Consider the following 16,528-nt stretch of genomic DNA (forward strand, 5'->3'; position numbering starts at 1 on the left):
TTGGAGGTAAAGGAAGAAATGGGAGGAACACGTGCTAAACTAACACTGACAGCTACGGCATTATTAGTCGCTAATAGAGATATCGCTGCAGCGTGGACGTCCCCAGAAGGCCAGTGATCCAGAAATGGAGGAAGGGTGTGGATTGGTGTGCCAATCAGGAGAAACTGGTATTTGAGTCTAGAGGGTGCCCACCCAAATTCGAAAAGATATGTGGACGATGGCTAGAATTGATGACATAAACCAGATACGTAATAGGATACTTAATGTTTCAAAGGGACACTACGATGGCTAGATCTGCTGATAGCACCACAACCCATTATTGTTGATGGCTAACAACAATACTAAAACAATGATAAGATGTCCAAATTCCATGCGTCCTTGCCTTGTACTTCAACCTGTATTTTCCTTCCTTTTCTATATATGTCTGAAAAACAATAAAAATGTGTTTATAAATAAAAAACACTGGAATACTGCTGGGTGTGCACTCTGAAATCGTGCTTTTTTAAAGGCAAAAAACAGGGGGGCAGACAGTTTTTAAGCACAATTTAAATCACAGAAACAGATTAAAATATTATCCTAAAAACACACTCTGCATGATGTATGTAGCATTTTTACTTAGAGGAGAAAAAAAAGATGGGGGGCTTATGTGCCACAAACTAATAAGGCAATTCACAGTCATGGCAAAAACTATTTTTTTTAAAAACAAGACTTTAAAAGAGGCCAAGCTGCCTGAAACACAGAGAGTCCACAGTAAAACAGACACAGGTAGCTGAAATAAACACTTTTGAACAAATGATACTATTTACCCAGAAAAATCTCAGGGCTCCATACCTAGGTCTTTTTGCAATCCTTGAACACTGGGCTGTATCAGGACACAGGGGAGATGTGGAGGCTCACAAAATGGAGGTAGCTGTCTTGGGCTTTCCTCCACAAACTTAAGGGGCCAGAGCATGTGTGGGGGGGCGGGCCTCAGGTGCAACAGGGACTCAGGGAGCCAATCAGCAGTCCCTGTGGCCAGGGGGAAAGGCAACTGCTGCTCTATTCAGAATCTCTTGGGATACAGACAGGCTGAATCCACACTTCCAAGCTAGCAGAGTCTACATTCCAGGTAAGGGAGAGATTGTTGAAGAAAGAAACACTGGAATACTGCTGGGTGCGCACTCTGAAATCGGGATTTTTTAAAGGCATAAAAACAGGGGGGCAGACAGTTTTTAAGCACAATTTAAATCACAGAAACAGATGAAAACAGTCTCCTAAAAACAAACTCTACAAGATGTATGTAGCCTTTTTACCTAGAGTAGAAAAAAAAGGGGGAGGGGGGGCTTTTGTGCCACAAACTAGCAAGGCAATTCACACAGTCACGGCAAAAATGATTTTTTTTAAAACACCACTTTAAAAGAGGCCAGGCTGCCTGAAACACAGAGAGTCCACAGTGAAACAGACACAGGTAGCTGAAATAAACACTTTTGAACAAATAATACTATTTACCCAGAAAAATCTCAGGGCTCCTTACCTAGGTCATTTTGTAATCCTTGAACACTGGGCTGTATCAGGACACAGGGGAGATGTAGAGGCTCACAAAATGGAGGTAGCTGTTTTGGGCTTCCCTCCAGAAACTTAAGGGGCCAGAGCAGGTGTGTTGGGGGGGTGTGGGCCTCAGGTGCAACAGGGTCTCAGGGAGCCAATCAGCTAAGTCCAGTCCCTGTGGTCAGGGGGAAAGGCAACTGCTGCCCTATTCAGAATCTCCATGGATACAGACAGCGTGAATCCACACTTCCAAGCTAGCAGAGTCTACTTTCCAGGTAAGGGAGAAATTGTTTAAGAAACAAACACTGCAATACTGCTGGGCACGCACTCTGAAATCGGGGTTTTTAAAAGTAAAAAAAACAGGGGGCAGACAGTTTTAAGCACATTTTAAATCACAGAAACAGTTTAAAACATTCTCCAAAAACCACACTCTGCATGACGTATGTAGCATTTTCACTTAGAGGAGAAAAAAAAGGGGGGGCTTATGTGCCACAAACTAGCAAGGCAATTCACACAGTCACGGCAAAAATGTTTTTTTTAAAACACCACTTTCAAAGAGGCCAGGATGCCTGAAACACAGAGAGTCCACAGTAAAACAGACACAGGTAGCTGAAATAAACACTTTTGAACAAATAATACTATTTACCCAGAAAAATCTCAGGGCTCCTTACCCAGGTCTTTTTGCAATCCTTGAACACTGGGCTGTATCAGGACACAGGGAAGATGCTGAGGCCCACAAACTGGAGGTGGCTGTCTTGGGCTTCCCTCCACAAACTTAAAGGGCCAGAGCAGGTGTTGGAGGCGGGGCTCAGGTGTAACACAGACTCAGAGAGCCAATCAGCTAAGTCCAGTCCCTGTGGGCAGGGGAAAGGCAGCTGCTGCACTATTCAGAATCTCCTTGGATACAGACAGGCTGAATCATCACTTCCAAGGTAGCCGAGTCTACCTTCCAGGTAAGAGAGAGATTGTTTAAAAAACGAACACTGGAATACTGCTGGGCGCACACTCTGAAATCGAGCATTTTTAAAGGCAAAAAACAGGGGGGCAAACAGTTTTTAAACACAATTCAAATCACAGAAACAGATTAAAACAGTCTCCTAAAAACACACTCTGCAAGATGTATGTAGCCTTTTTACTTAGAAGAAGAAAGGGGGGGGGTTATGTGCCACAAACTAGCAAGGTAATTCACACAGTCATGGCAAAAACAGATTAAAAAAAAACACCACTTTAAAAGAGGCCAGGCTGCCTGAACCACAGAGAGTCCACAGTAAAACAGACACAGGTAGCTGAAATAAATACTTTTGAACAAATAATATTATTTACCCAGAAAAATCTCAGGGCTCCTTACCTAGGTCTTTTTGCAAACCTTGAACACTGGGCTGTATCAGGACACAGGGAAGATGCTGAGGCTCACAAACTGGAGGCGGCTGTCTTGGGCTTCCCTCCACAAACTTAAGGGGCCAAAGCAGGTCTGGGGGGCGGGGCTCAGCTGCAACAGGGACTCAGAGAGCCAATCAGCTAAGTCCAGTCCCTGTGGGCAGGGGGAAAGGCAGCTGCTGCTCTATTCAGAATCTCCTTGGATACAGACAGAATGAATCCACACTTCCAAGCTAGCAGAGTCTACTTTCTATGTCAGGGAGAGATTGTTTAAAAAAACAAACACTGGAATACTGCTGGGTGCGCACTCTGAAATCAGGCTTTTTTAAAGGCAGAAAACAGGGGGGCAGACAGTTTCTAAACACAATTTAAATCTCAGAAACAGAATAAAACAGCCTCCTAAAAACACACTCTCCAAGATGCAAGTAGCTTTTTTAATTAGGAGAAAAAAGGGGGGCTGTTATGTGCCACAAACTAGCAAGGCAATTCACACAGTCACGGTAAAAACAAATTTAAAAAAAACACCACTTTAAAAGAGGCCAGGCTGCCTGAAACACAGAGAGTCCACAGTAAAACAGACACTGGTAGCTGAAATAAACTAAGTCCAGTCCCTGTGGGCAGGGGGAAAGGCAGCTGCTGCTCTATTCAGAATCTCCTTGGATAAAGACAGGCTGAATACACACTTCCAAGCTACAGAGTCTACTTTCCACATAAAGGAGAGATTGTTTAAAAAACAAACACTAGAGGGGGCGTGTTCAGGGCGTCAAGATGGCGGTCGCACTTTTGTAGTGCTCAGGACCACTCCGTCATCCGCCTCTCATAAAATCACTATCCGTACACATCAACACCCTGAACGCTTCATCGGGGTTCCTTAATTGTGCCCCGTCTCGTGTGACGGGTTCCCGGCCCTCCCGGCCCCGTGAGACCGAGGTTTTGGCTGCCCAGCGTTCGACCACTGTTTCCCCTGATCAAGATGGCGGCTGAGGGACGGACCTGAGGCGCGGCCCGCTGCGGCGGCAGCCCGGACGGCCTGGAGGCAGGGCTGCGGACCCCGAGCCAGAGAAGTAGCGGGTCGCGGCCCGGGCTCTGTGACTGGGAGAAATCAAGGTAGGCCCCGGGCCAGCAGGCACCACGATTAACTTGTCCCCCTGATTTATTCCCTCCCTTCCCATGGTGACTGAGGCCTGGGAAGGGGTGCATTCCTTGGGCCGGAGGCCGGGGTGCTCGGCCCCGAATTGTGTTGGGCCCTGCCAGGCCCAGAGCCTGATATTAGGAAGAAGACCTGCAGACCGCTGGGAGGGCCGCCTGAGTGGACGGGTGCTCACCGGGGCACGGGGATACCTACTGATGCTGCTATAAGCCGGGACGTGGGGCCAGGATGGAGGGCCTACCAGGGGTGTGATGAGCCGGAGGACCGAACCAGTGGGCTCGTTACCGCCCCTCCCCCACAAGATAAGAGACTCCGTGGCAGCGAGGGGCCCCCCGGCTGGAGCCCGGGAGAGGGTTTTGGAGACCAGGGCTGGCTGCAGTCCGGGGCCTAGACATTACATCGCCTCGAGGGCGGCCAACTACGGACCGTGTTGCGGTGACACGCTCCCCACTGGTCTCCAGGGAGAGGAGAAAGAAGAAGTTAAGTAACAGTAACAAGCATCAACCACAAACGTGAGCTGGGACAAACACTGGGATACCGAGAGGTGAATCTGGACCTTTGGGCCCCGTGAGCAGAGAGGGGCCCGATCTCCGTCCTTCGGACCACGGTGGGGTGCAGTCTGAAGGTGACACGTTAGGGATTACAAGTAGTGCCTCCCTTTTCACCCTTTCCTTATTCTCTGACTGCCCCTCCTCCGGACGCCAGGCATCCTTACCGGCTGGACAAGTAGGAGTCCCGGGACCATATTGAGTGAATAAAAATGCCGCCAGGGTAGAGGACATAGAAGGGGATTGGACAATAACAAAACGAAACAGTAAGATGAAATAAACTCTGCAACACCGTGTTCCCCCAATATCCCTGGAACTAGCTAATAGATTCAAAAATTAGGATATACCACAGGGGGAGTCAGATTAAATCCCCAGGGATCTCCCATCGGTCCCTACAGTAGGGCAGAACAAAATTGACCGATCACTGCAACCCTAGAGAGGTTAGAACCACACCCAACATCATGGGCAAAGACAAAGCGATCAAACAAACAATGGCACAAACTCGTATGGACCAATTCACCACAGGTACAGTGGGCCCACGGTCGGAAGGCCCAACCACAAATGGCGGTAATTACCCACAAACATCGTCCAGCGAGCTGGCAGCAATCCTACAGGCGATTCAGGCCTCCCAGACAGCAGTCGAATCAAAAATAGGGGAGGTCAGAGTGGATGTCGCCCTGATCCGGCAAGATCTCCGCAATGCAGTATCCCGAATCACAGAGGACGAGTCGAGAATCTCCACGGCAGAAGATGAAATAACAACTCTAAAAACCCAAATCTCAATGCTGACCAAACGCACCTCAGATCTACACAGGAGGGCTGAAGACGCCGAAAACAGATCTCGACGTAACAATCTTCGCCTAGTGGATCTTCCCGAGGCCACTGCAGAATCATCATTGGATACAGTCCTAGAGGAGTGGTTCTGGTCCTGGTTGCTGGCAGACCACCTCACGCCATGGTTCACAATCGAACAAGCCCATAGGTCGCTGTGCGCAAGGCCTCCGCCCGGCTCCCCACCCAGACCAGTAATAACCTGCCTCTTCAACTCCAAAGACAGAGACCTGGTCCTGCGGGAGGCTCGCTCCAGGGGAGACCTCCTCTGCGATGGAACAAAAGTACTCCTTTTCCCGGATTACACATGAGAGGTACAGCAACAACGCCGCTCGTTCATGAAAGTGAAACAAAAGCTTAGATCAATGGACATCCAGTATAGTCTCCTGTTTCCAGCCAGCCTCCAGGTGATCTATAATAATAAAACCTACTTCTTTGAGCAGCCAACCGCGGCATGGACCTGGCTAACGGAAGAAACTCCACTAGATATGCACAGAACAGGATCACGGCCACCACTTAAGACAACACCAGCTCACCCAAGGGGGCAACAACCGATGCACAGTCAGCGCACACGCTCTTGGAAATGAAGAGGAAGACATAGATCCAGTTCGGACTACCCTCCCGGGGCTCATCGATCGGAACCCAGACACCCACAATCAAAAGAGAATTCCAGAGCCACCCTGACAAGCCTGAAACCACAGGACCCAACCAAGATCCAGCTAGAGACACAAGAAGACTCTGACTTATCCAGTAGTCCAATCCTGTGACTGCATAGGTGGAACTTATTCTGGGAAAGACTTAAGACAATGAACACAGAAATAGAAGCGTTATATGCCTAACTTTATCACACATCGAGTATTATACATTTATGCATGATCCGATACTAGGGAGGGGTCCACTGCCACCAATACCACAGCCTTACCACTCGAAAGCCATCTCACCAGTTTTAGAAGTGAGGGGCTATGTATATGGGCGACAGATGCTTCTGGGGGAAAGTATGGGGTGGGGAGGGAGTTGGGGGGCAAGGGGGTTCCGGCCTCGTTCTAAAGGCCAATGTTAGAATTTGTATGCAAAGGCAAGATTCATATTTTTTTTTAATTGAGGCACAGTGCAGGATGCTTAATGACTCAACAGATATAACAGAGTCTGAGAATCAGCAGCAGGAAGATAGAAAGATAAGTCCTTCAGAGTCGCACAAACTAGTAGCTAAAGGTTGGCTCAACAAATGCAAAATTCCACCTACAATCACACACCCCCCATGAATCAAGTACAAATTATGTCATGGAACATCAACGGGCTCCTAGATAAAATTAAACGTACTGCAGTATTCACCTTCATACATAGATACCATCCAGAAATACTCATGTTGCAGGAAACCCACCTTTTGGGGGATAAATACCAATTCCTGACTCATCGAGGATTTGATAGAGTGTACCATGCAGGATACACACATGGGTCACAAGGAGTAGCCATATTATTGCATCGTACCTTCCCTATGACACACACCCAAGTACGGAGAGACCAACAGGTGCGGTTTGTAGCCATTACCGGTAAGGTAGAAGGAATCACATTTAATATAATAAGTATCTTCACCCCTCCCTCCATGGTCAGCTCAACCCTCCAGCCACTCACAAAACTTCTCTCTGACCTACCCCCTGGGCAGACTATACTAGGTGGCGACTTCAACGCAACCTTGGACCTGACCTTAGATGTAGACGGCCCACTCACCACACAGACGTACACTGGCAACCAAAATTAAGGGGTGGTTATCTGCCATGGACTATGTGACGCCTGGCGGACATGGCATCCGAGGCAGAGACAATTCACCCACACCTCAGCAACCCATGGCTCCCAATCCAGAATAGACCTGATGCTTCTTCCGAGCACAGATTGTACAACCCTCTCACAAATCAAGATTCTAGCCAGAGGTATCTCTGACCATGCCCCTCTCCGGCTCATACTAGGCCCGGCCCGTCCCCGGCGTCGCCCCATGTGGCGGCTAAATGCATGGTATCTCCAAGATGAACACTTTAAGGAACAATTACGTCAGGCACAAGCAGAATACTTCCACCTAAACGAAGGCTCGGTAACCTCAGAGGGCACTCTATGGGTGGCTGGGAAGGCGGTATTAAGAGGTATGGCTAAAAATCTGATACATCATCAGGAACGTGCCATAACGCTACATATCACACAGCTAGAGCTCCGAACAATAAACCTCGAAAGAGACAATGTAATAATCCCAAGCGAGAAACTGACGCGACAAATCCTAATCTGAGAGGAGATATGGGGTCAATCCCTGGAGGCCGTAAATCATTTATGGAGGGCCAGCACTGGAACGATATATGGCTGGGGGCACAAGACCGGGAAGATGCTGTACTGGTTGATCTCCCGCGATCACGCCTCCAAGATCGTCCCTGAAATTTATGACGGGGATGGGGCCCTGGTTACGGGCCATACCGAAATTGCAAATGCTTTTGACAACTATTATCATACACTTTACCAAGCATCTACACAAATAGATTCACATCAAACACGTCAACTACTTGACGAGATCCCCCTCCCACAGTTACCTACGATAGAAGCACAGCTTTTAGAAGAAGGAACCCATTAGAGAGGAAGAAATTGGGGCGGCAATCTCGTCATTAAACGCTGGCAAGACGACTGGTCCCGATGGGTTCCCCCCAGAATATTATAAGGTGTTTAGAGAAGACCTGACCCCACGTCTCGTACGCCTTTTCGCAGAAATAGGAAAGGGTGGATCCTTTCCTCCTGAACTAGATACAGCAATGATCGTGGTGCCTCCCAAAACCCAGCCCCCTTCGCCTCACTGCACGGATTACAGACCAATATCATCGATTAATACAGATATTAAAATTTTCGCCTCTGTCCTTGCCACTCGCATCAAAAGGGTCCTGCCGCAGCTAATCCATCCTGACCAATGTGTGGTTTATGGCAACCCGCAGTACACAACACTCTATCCGCCGGTTACACGTAGCCTTGGTGGAGAGACGCCAGTCGCCCCAAAGCCTGGCCCTCTTGCTCATACATTTAGAAAAGGCTTTTGATTCGGTTAACTGGGGATTCCTTCTACTGGTGCTCCGACGGGCAGGCAGAGAAAAACAATTTTAGCACTTAATTAAAGCATTATACACTAACCCTTCGGCCTGTGTACAGGTTAATGGGACCATATCCCACAGGTTCGACATCCGCAGAGGTACTCGAGAGGGATGTCCCCTATCTATCCCCTCTTTTGTTTACCCTGGCCATTGAGCCGCTAGCCCAGATGATCAGAGCGGGCTCAGTATACAGAGGATAGAAATGGGGTCCATCTCAAGAAGACAGGATAGCTCTATATCAGATGATGTTCTGCTATATTTGGAGGAACCCAGTATAATGGGTCCAAGGAGCCTTAGCCTTCTAAGGAAATACGAACTAATCTCAGGTCTCAGGATGAACTCCAACAAATCAATCCTGATGCCGCTAGCAAACACATGTGATTGCTTCGATTGGCAAAATACCATACCCATATGCAAATTAAGTTTTAAATACCTAGGGATCTGGGTAACCCTTTGGCCCGAATCAACATGGGCCAAAAATCTATCTCCTCTACTAAGAAGAATCAAAACGGACATGCAGAGATGGCAAACCCTCCCCTTGAATGTGATGGGGCGGGTGGCCCTATACAAAATGATGATCTTGCCAAGACTCCTATACATATTTCAAAATGTTCCCATTCTCATCCCCCACTCCTGGTTCCAAAATCTCGAAAGCATCACCGGAAGATTTCTATGGAGAGGTAATAGACATCGAGTAGCGATACAACATTGCCGGAGAGGATTGTATGATGGAGGTTTGGGTGCGTCAGATCCCTATCTGTATTACCTGGCTACCCAATTGATAGTTGTCCATGACTGGTTTAATGGGGTCTGGGAAGACCCGGCGTATAGGACAGAATTGACACTCCTGGGGTTTCCACAGGTTCTTGACATGCTGTATGGAGCATCGCTTCCTCGTGACATGGAGGAAACAACCAAAGTGGTCTTCCTGGCATGGCGAGCCGCGTTACGCCACACTCACTGGAATACCGTTATCACCCTCCAGACTCCGCTATGGAGAAGGAAATGGATGTATGCCTCGGCCACGCTGGAGGGATTCGCAACATGGGACCTAATAGGCATTTCCCTGGTTGGGGACATATGGAAAGGGAGGGCCATGAAATCGTTCCAAGACCTACAAGCAGAATTTCAATTAAACCAGACACAGTTCTTTAGATACCTTCAACTAAGACACGCACTGCGAACCCATCTGCCCACCACAAGCCCTATACCAGACTTTAACCCACTGGAAGCCAAAATACTCATGGGAAATATGGAGGGGAAAGGCATTTCTCAACTTTACAAAACACTAATCAACAACACTCCTGATAACTTAGTCATTTTTAGGACTGAGAGGGAATCATGGCTCGGACCTCTAGAAGAAATGGAAAGGAGGGAACCCTTGATGGCGCCCAAGGTATTGGCAATATCGGCAAGGTTCCGCATGATACAATTCTATTATTTATATGGGGCCTATCTGACACAATCCAAACTACACAAAATGGGAGCCCGCCCTTCTGCCAAATGCCCAAGATGCCCGAATGAACCAGCAGACTTCTTTCATATGGTATGGACCTGTCAAAAAATACAAAAGTACTGGGAAGGGGTGATCCGAGATATAGGAAAGGCATTGGGTCAAGAAATACAAAAATCAGCTAAGCTAATCATATTGGAGGTAAAGGAAGAAATGGGAGGAACACGTGCTAAACTAACACTGACAGCTACGGCATTATTAGTCGCTAATAGAGATATCGCTGCAGCGTGGATGTCCCCAGAAGGCCAGTTGATCCAGAAATGGAGGAAGGGGGTGGATTGGTGTGCCAATCAGGAGAAACTGGTATTTGAGTCTAGAGGGTGCCCACACAAATTCGAAAAGATATGGGGACGATGGCTAGAATTGATGACACAAACCAGATACGTAATAGGATACTCAATGTTTCAAGGGGACACTACGATGGCTAGATCTGTTGATAGCACCACAACCCATTATTGTTGATGGCTAACAACGATACTAAAACAATGATAAGATGTCCAAATTCCATGCGTCCTTGCCTTGTTCTTCAACCTGTTTTTTCTTTCCTTTTCTATATATGTCTGAAAAACAATAAAAATGTGTTTATAAATAAAAAACACTGGAATACTGCTGGGCGTGCACTCTGAAATCGTGCTTTTTTAAAGGCAAAAAACAGGGGGGCAGACAGTTTTTAAACACAATTTAAATCACAGAAACAGATTAAAACAGTCCCCTAAAAACACACTCTGCAAGATGTATGTAGCCTTTTTACTTAGAAGAAAAAAGGGGGGGGAGTTATGTGCCACAAACTAGCAAGGAAATGAACACAGTCATGGCAAAAACGATTTTAAAAAACAACAACACTTTCAAAGAAGCCAGGCTGCCTGAAACACAGAGAGTCCACAGTAAAACAGACACAGGTAGCTGAAATAAACACTTTTGAACAAATAATACTATTTACCCAGAAACATCTCAGGGCTCCTTTCCTAGGTCTTTTTGCAATCCTTGTATACTGGGCTGTATCAGGACACAGGGAAGATGCTGCGGCTCACAAAATGGAGGTGGCTTTCTTGGGCTTCCCTCCACAAACTTAAGGGGTCAGAGCAGGTGTTGGGGGCGGGGCTTAGGTGCAACAGGGACTCAGAGAGCCAATCAGCTAAGTCAAGTCCCTGTGGGCAGGGGGAAAGGCAGCTGCTGCTCTATTCAGAATCGCATTGGATACAGACAGGCTGAATCCACACTTCCAAGCTAGCAGAGTCTACTTTCCAATTAAGGGAGAGATTGTTTAAAAAACAAACACTGGAATACTGCAGGGCGCACACTCTGATATCGGGCTTTTTTAAAGGCAAAAAACAGGGGGGCAAACAGTTTTTAAACACACTATAAATCACAGAAACAGATTAAAACAGTCTTGTAAAAACACACTCTGCAAGATGTATGTAGTCTTTTTACTTAGATGAAAAAAGGGGGGGGTTATGTGCCACAAACTAGCAAAGCAATTCACACAGTCACTGCAAAAACAAATTTAAAGAAAACACCACTTTAAAAGAGACCAGACTGCCTGAAACACAGAGAGTCTACAGTTAAACAGACACAGGTAGCTGAAATAAACACTTTTGAACAAATAATACTATTTAACCAGACAAATCTCAGGGCTACTTACCTAGGTCTTTTTGCAATCCTTGAACACTAGGCTGTATCAGGACACAGGGAATATGCTGAGGCTCACAAAATGGAGGTGGCTGTCTTGGGCTTCCCCCCACAAACTTAAGGGGCCAAACCAGGTGTGTGGGTCGTTGCGGGCCTCAGGTGCAACAGGGACTCAGAGAGCCAATCAGCTAAGTCCAGTCCCTGTGGGCAGGGGGAAAGGCAGCTGCTGCACTATTCAGTATCGCCTTGGATGCAGACTGGCTGAATCCACACTTCCAAGCTAGCAGAGTCTACTTTCCAGGTAAGAGAGATATTGTTTACAAAACAAACACTGGAATACTGCTGGGCGTGTACTCTGTAATTGTGATTTTTTAAGTGCAAAAAACAAGGGGGCAGACAGTTTTTAAACACAATATAAATCACAGAAACAGATTAAAACAGTCTCCTAAAAACACATTCTGCAAGATGTATGTAGCCTTTTTACTTAGAAGAAAAAACGGGGCGTATGTGCCACAATCTAGCAAGGCAATTCACACAGTCACAGGAAAAAATAATTTAAACAAAAATACCACTTTAACCCCTTCGCTGCCAGGCCTTTTCCCCCTCCTGTGCCGATCCTTTTTTTGGCTATTTGGAGCAGTTCGCGCTTAGGCCCTCATAACTTTTTGTTCACATAAGCTACCCACGCCAAATTTGCGTCCTTTTTTTCAACATCCTAGGGATTCTAGAGGTACCCAGACTTTGTGGGTTCCCCAGAAGGAGGCCAAGAAATTAGCCAAAAAAAAGTGAAAATTTCGTTTTTTTTTAATAAAATGGAAAAAAGGGCTGCAGAAGAAGGCTTGTGTTTTTTTTTACCTGAAAAGGGCATCAACAAAGGGTTTGCCGTGATAAAATCACCAGCTTCCCAGCTTTCAGGAACAGGCAGACTTGAATCAGAAAACCCAATTTTTCAACACAATTTTGGCATTTTACTGGAACATACCCCATTTTTATGATTTTTTGTGCTTTCAGCCTCCTTCCAGTCAGTGACAGAAATGGGCATGAAACCAATGCTGGATCCCAGAAACCGCAACATTTTTGAAAAGTAGACAAAAATCTGAATTTAGCAAGGGGTAATTTGTGTAGATCCTACAAGGGTTTCCTACAGAAAATAACAACTGAAAAAGAAAAATATTGAAATTGAGGTGAAAAAAACATCAATTTTTCTCTACGTTTTGCTCTGTAACTTTTTCCAGCAATGTCAGATTTTCGAAAGCAATATACCGTTACATCTGCTGGACTCTTCTGGTTGCGGGGATATATAGGGCTTATAGGTTCATCAAGAACTCTAGGTACCCAGAGCCAATAAATGCTTGCACACTGCAGTGGGTTTTCAATCTATGCCGGGTATACAGCAATTCATTTGCTGAAATATACAGAGTAAAAAATAGCTATCAAGAAAACCTTTGTATTTCCAAAATGGGCACAAGATAAGGTGTTGAGAAGCAGTGGTTATTTGCACATCTCTGAATTCCGGGGTGCCCATACTAGCATGTGAATTACAGGGCATTTCTCAAATAGATGTCTTTTTTACACACTGTCTTACATTTGGAAGGAAAAAATTTAGAGAAAAACAAGGCGCAATAACACTTGTTTTGCTATTCTATGTTCCCCCAAGTCTCCCGATAAAAATGATACCTCACTTGTGTGGGTAGGCCTAGCGCCCGCGACAGGATATGCCCCAAAACACAACGTAGACACATCACAGAAAACAGAGCTGTTTTTAGCAAAGTGCCTACCTGTAGATTTTGGCCTCTAGCTCAGCCGCCAAAAAGGGAAACCTACCAAACCTATGCATTTCTGAAAACTAGAGACCTAGGGGAATACAAGATGGGGTTACTTGTGTGGCTCGGACCAGGTTCTGTTACCCAGAATCCTTTGCAAACCTCAAAATTTGGCTAAAAAAACACATGTTCATCATATTTCTGTGGCAGAAAGTTCTGGAATCTTAGAGGAGCCACCAATTTCCTTCCACCCAGCGTTCCCCCACGTCTCCCGATAAAAATGATACCTCACTTGTGTGGGTAGGCCTAGCGCCCGCGACAGAAAACGCCCCAAGGCGCAACATGGACACATCCAAATTTGTGAAGGAAAACAGAGGTGTTTTTTGCAAAGTGCCTACCTGTAGATTTTGGCTTGTAGCTCAGCCGCCACCTAGGGAAACCTACCAAACCTGTGCATTTCTGAAAACTAGAGACCTAGGGGAATCCAAGATGGGGTGACATGTGTGGCTCGGACCAGGTTCTGTTACCCAGAATCCTTTGCAAACCTCAAAATTTGGATAAAAAAAACACATGTTCCTCAAATTTCTGTGGCAGAACGTTCTGGAATCTGAGAGGAGCCACAAATTTCCTTCCACCCAGCGTTCCCCCACGTCTCCCTATAAAAATGATACCTCACTTGTGTGGGTAGGCCTAGCGCCCGTGACAGGAAACGCCCCAAAGCGCAACGTGGACACATCCAAATTTTTGAAGGAAAACAGAGGTGTTTTTTGCAAAGTGCCTACCTATAGATTTTGGCTTGTAGCTCAGCCGCCACCTAGGGAAACCTACCAAAACCTGTGCATTTCTGAAAACTAGAGACCTAGGGGAATCCAAGATGGGGTGACTTGTGTGGCTCGGACCAGGTTCTGTTACCCAGAATCCTTTGCAAACCTCAAAATGTGGCTAAAAAAACACATGTTCCTCAAATTTCTGTGGCAGAAAGTTCTGGAATCTGAGAGGAGCCACAAATTTCCTTTCACCCAGCGTTCCCCCAAGTCTCCCGATAAAAATGATACCTCACTTGTGTGGGTAGGCTTAGCGCCCGCGACAGGAAACGCCCCAAAGCGCAACGTGGACACAGCCAAATTTTTGAAGGAAAACAGAGGTGTTTTTTGCAAAGTGCCTACCTGTAGATTTTGGCCTGTAGCTCAGCCGCCACTTAGGGAAACCTACCAAACCTGTGCATTTCTGAAAACTAGAGCCCTAGGGGAATCCAAGATGGGGTGACTTGTGTGGCTCGGACCAGGTTCTATTACCCAGAATCCTTTGCAAACCTCAAAATTTGGCTAAAAAAACATATGTTCCTCACATTTCTGTGGCAGAAAGTTCTGGAATCTGAGAGGAGCCACAAATTTCCTTCCACCCAGCGTTCCCCCAGGTCTCCCGATAAAAATGATACCTCACTTGTGTGGGTTGGCCTAGCGCCCGCAACAGAAAATGCCCCAAAGCGCAACGTGGACACAGCCAAATTTTTTAAGGAAAACAGAGGTGTTTTTTGCAAAGTGCCTACCTGTAGATTTTGGACTGTAGCTCAGCCGCCACCTAGGGAAACCTACCAATCCTGTGCATTTCTGAAAACTAGAGACCTAGGGGAATCCAAGATGGGGTGACTTGTGTGGCTCGGACCAGGTTCTTTTACCCAGAATCCATTGCAAACCTCAAAATTTGGCTAAAAAAACACATGTTCCTCACATTTCTGTGGCAGAAAGTTTTGGAATCTGAGAGGAGCCACGAATTTGCATCCACCCAGCGTTCCCCCACGTCTCCCGATAAAAATGATACCTGACTTGTGTGGGTAGGCCTAGCGCCTGCGACAGGAAATGCCCCAAAGCGCAACGTGGACACAGCCAAATTTTTTAAGGAAAACAGAGGTGTTTTTTGCAAAGTGCCTACCTGTAGATTTTGGCCTGTAGCTCAGCCGCCACCTAGGGAAACCTACCAAACCTGTGCATTTCGGAAAACTAGAGACCTAGGGGAATCCAAGATGGGGTGACTTGTGTGGCTCGGACCAGGTTCTGTTACCCAGAATCCTTTGCAAACCTCAGAATTTGGCTAAAAAAACACATGTTCCTCACATTTCTGTGGCAGAACGTTCTGGAATCTGAGAGGAGCCACAAATTTCCTTCCACCCAGCGTTCCCCCAGGTCTCCCGATAAAAATGATACCTCACTTGTGAGGGTAGGCCTAGCACCCGCGACAGAAAATGCCCCAAAGCGCAACGTGGACACAGCCAAATTTTTTAAGGAAAACAGAGGTGTTTTTTGCAAAGTGCCTACCTGTAGATTTTGGACTGTAGCTCAGCCGCCACCTAGGGAAACCTACCAATCCTGTGCATTTCTGAAAACTAGAGACCTAGGGGAATCCAAGATGGGGTGACTTGTGTGGCTCGGACCAGGTTCTTTTACCCAGAATCCATTGCAAACCTCAAAATTTGGCTAAAAAAACACATGTTCCTCACATTTCTGTGGCAGAAAGTTCTGGAATCTGAGAGGAGCCACGAATTTGCATCCACCCAGCGTTCCCCCACGTCTCCCGATAAAAATGATACCTGACTTGTGTGGGTAGGCCTAGCGCCCGCGACAGGAAATGCCCCAAAGCGCAACGTGGACACAGCCAAATTTTTTAAGGAAAACAGAGGTGTTTTTTGCAAAGTGCCTACCTGTAGATTTTGGCTTGTAGCTCAGCTGCCACCTAGGGAAACCTACCAAACCTGTGCATTTCTGAAAACTAGAGACCTAGGGTAATCCAAGATGGGGTGACTTGTGTGGCTCGGACCAGGTTCTGTTACCCAGAACCCTTTGCAAACCTTAAAATTTGGCTAAAAAAACACATGTTCCTCACATTTCTGTGGCAGAAAGTTCTGGAATCTGAGAGGAGCCACAAATTTCCTTCCACCCAGCGTTCCCCACGTCTCCCGATAAAAATGATACCTCACTTGTGTGGGTAGGCCTAGCGCCCGCGACAGGAAACGCCCCAAAGCGCAACGTGGACATATCCAAATTTTTCAATGAAAAGAGAGGTGTTTTTTTGCAAAG

This window comes from Pleurodeles waltl, chromosome 9, assembly GCF_031143425.1.
Source record: "Pleurodeles waltl isolate 20211129_DDA chromosome 9, aPleWal1.hap1.20221129, whole genome shotgun sequence".
NCBI classification, from domain to species: domain Eukaryota; kingdom Metazoa; phylum Chordata; class Amphibia; order Caudata; family Salamandridae; genus Pleurodeles; species Pleurodeles waltl.